This window comes from Cricetulus griseus, chromosome 2 (genome assembly GCF_003668045.3).
Source record: "Cricetulus griseus strain 17A/GY chromosome 2, alternate assembly CriGri-PICRH-1.0, whole genome shotgun sequence".
Lineage (NCBI taxonomy): Eukaryota > Metazoa > Chordata > Mammalia > Rodentia > Cricetidae > Cricetulus > Cricetulus griseus.
The window spans coordinates 125,174,432-125,177,869 of NC_048595.1; the positions used below are offsets into that span (position 1 = coordinate 125,174,432).

The window sequence follows — 3,438 nt, forward strand, 5'->3', positions numbered from 1 at the left end:
GTGTCTAGCTTTAATCCCACAATCCAGTTTCTCAACTACTGTATGCTCCACTCAGCAGTCACTTGTGGACACACTCCCAGGTCATCCTTCACCAGTCTCAGTACAATTAACATTTCCCAAGAGGCCACTGCCACCAATATGTTTGCTATTGACTATGTTTGGTACATATGTACATTTATGTGTGTGCCTGTGTGGGGCGGCATGTGTGTGGAGGTCAGAGGACAACTTAGAAGAGTCATCTCTCCTTCCATAATGGCTCCTGAGATTGAAACCAGTGGTTAGAATTGAACTGCAAGCACATTTACCCAAGGAGCATCTTGCTGGCACTGAATAAATTATTTTTTAAAGATTTATTTATTTATTTATGCATGAGTGCTCTATTTTCATGTATGCCTTCATGACAGAATAGGGCATCAGATAGTTGTGAGTCACTGTGAGATTACTGGGAATTGAACTCAGTGCTCTCAACTACCAAGTCACTCTCCTGCCCTGAATAAATTATTTTAAGTGGTAAATAAAGTAAATTACTTAATGTACAACATGAAATTTCATTTTTTCCTGTCTATTATCCTGCAAGTATACCTACCACCATCTTTACTACATGAAAGGACCCTTTAAAGAACTTATGTACTTCATTTTATGTGTATGATGGCTTTGCCTGCATGTTTGCATGTACACCACAGTGCCTGGTGCCCTCAGGTCAGAAGAAGCCACCAGATCACCTGTGACTAGTACTGGAATGTTGCCAGCCATGTGGGGCTGAGAACTGATTACAGGTGCCCTGCAAGAGCAGTCATCTCTCCAGTCCCAGGATCCTAACTTTTAAGAAATAGCTTTCATCATACAATCATTTGCCCCATAAGGAAAAGCAGGTAAAAATGGGCAGCCTACCCTCCTGACCCATTTCAATTAATTTTCTGGCATAAAGAACTTCCTTAATCCTAAAGAAGGGAGGGAGGGAATGGAGGAGGGAGGGAGGGAGGGAGGGAGAACACCTGTAATCCTAATACTTGGAAGATGGAAGTGGGAGGACCAGGGTCACCCTCAAGTGAGTTTGAGGCCAGTCTGGCCTAGATGAGACTCTGTCTCAAAAATCCAGTTCCAGTTCAGTGTGCAGCTTCTACTAAGTCTTGTTATGGAAACAACAGTAGGCTAATGCCTTATTTTATTTTTATTGTTTATTGTTTTAAGTAGGGGAGAGTGCCAACAGAGATTATGCAGTTGAGTCTCCCCACATTTGGGGAAATCGCGGGGTCAGCACATCCGGAGTGCAATAGAAAAGCCTCACCCTGGGAAAACCACCTTCGTAATCACGGTTGCTCCTGCTAGGTAAGCATTGTTTTATTTTTAATAACTGCACAGTGTCTACAACTCTGAATTGTCAAGTCATCAACTGGGCTAGTGTCTTTAGAGAAATTAAATTTGTACTAACTAAAACAGCTCAAAACCAAGGGCACCTGGAGATTTGCTGAAATGGGCAAAACAAACTTCCAATTCTCTGATCTCAGTTCAAACTATTTCACTAGAATGGAAGATGTGGACATTTCCATTCACAAACTTTCCTATAAAAGCTGGCTCACCTTTACTCACTTTTGCTTTTAGATTTTTGAGACAGAGTCTCATCTAGGCCAGACTGGCCTCAAACTCACTTGAGGGTGACCCTAGTCCTCCGCTTCCATCTTCCAAGTGCTAGGATTACAGGTGTTCTTCCTCCCTCCCTCCCTCCCTCCCTCCCTCCCTCCCTCCCTCCCTCCCTCCCTCCCTCCCTCCTTTCTTTAGGATTAAGGAAGTTCTTTATGCCAGGAAATGAACAATACTGCAAATGACACTAAATGAGGCCCACATTTTAACCCTGAGGTAACTCCAGTTCATCAAATCTGTAAACATCAAATTAAGAGCATCTCAGCATATAGGAGAAGGGGGTGAATGGGGGGGGCAGAAGGAAGGAGGGGAGAAGGAATGGGATGAAAGGAGGGAAGGGAGACTGTGGTTAGGATGTAAAATAAATTTAAAAAAGAAAAAGAGCATCTCAGAACCTGTTCAAGTGTTTGCTGAGCCACCAGGGGCCTTGTAACAATCCAGCCGAGTATCTCAGCTTCTCTTTTTAAGACGCTTAGGCAGGAACCAAGAGGTTTAGCAGTTGATTGCTGCCAAATTTAACTTGTAAGACTAGCCACAGTGCTAACAAAGACTCAGGAACTCTTCAACCCAATCTCCTTCAGAAACGAAAGAACCATGTCCTGACCCTGTGCATGCCTCTGAGGGTCAGCTAACCTGAAGGCATTCTTGCAGTACCAGTATCAACCCAAAGCCTCTGACACAAGCACGCTGGACACTCGCTCTAGCATACAATCTCTCCTCTGACCTGCTGTGAATCAGGAGGTGTTCTAGGTACTGGGGAAGCCAAAATGAGGCAAACAATGTAGTCTTGCCCTTGCCAATCTGTTTGGATTTTATTTGCAAAAAAAGGGGGAGGTGGTGTTTTAAGCCATTGCTAACTCACAATTGAAGCAGACAGCAATTCAGAGCTAAAACAAAGACTCACCTGCCAAGTGTGTGTGTGGGGGGGTGGGGGAGCGGTACAATAAGATTCCTGAAAAGGCAGGAAAAAGGACCTACCACAATCCTGGTCACAGGATTCCGTCCACTCATATTCCAAATCTGCTAGTTAGCAGCCATGTAAATACTTTTAATCTTTGTGACCAGTAAGTATTTTATAATTTAAATTTTAGCTGCTCTAATCCTAGAACTCTGGAGGCAGAGGCAAGTTCTAGAGCAGCTTGGTCTACGTTAGAGAGTTCCAGAGCAACAAAGTGAGACCCTGTCTCAAAATAACAACAAAAATAAATAAACAAGCAATTAATAATTACCAAAGGAGTCATTTCAGCTTTTAAGATCAAGTGAGAATTACACAGATGCATATAAACATACATCATATATATCCATGCTTACCACTTGGAAGCCTAGTGAATACTACTTTTAAAAAATGCACATACGATGCTGAGTTTGGAGGTAACATCTTTAATCCCAGCACTTAGGAGGCAGAGGTAGGCACATCTCTAGACGTTCAACGCCAGCTGGTCTGCCTAGCAAGTTCAGGCTACCCAAGTCTAAAAAGTAAGATCCTGTCTCAAGAAAGCAAAAAGCAAACAAAGTGCACAACCCCTTGATGGCTATTCAATGCAATACTGTTAGTATAATTTATACTAATACAGGTTTCTGCCAACACGATTTCATTCATGATCATGGCAATGCTGAACGACTGAAGCTGTGACTTCAGTTAGCTGGGCTTAAAAAGAAAGGCAAAGCTTCCAGGCCAACTAGAACTAAAGCTAGTAAGATTCCAACTCTGATGAGCAGCTGCTTTGTCTTTTAACACAACTTCTTTTGATTTTTTTGTGAATTTCACATCATGCACCCTAATCTCAATCACCCCCC

General features: G+C 42.8%; 1 pseudogene; it reads right to left on the minus strand.

The window, feature by feature from the left end:
• Nucleotides 1–1,198: 1,198 nt before the first annotated feature.
• Nucleotides 1,199–1,337, minus strand: LOC113834451 (annotated as a pseudogene).
• Between the last annotated feature and the right edge of the window lie 2,101 nt (nucleotides 1,338–3,438).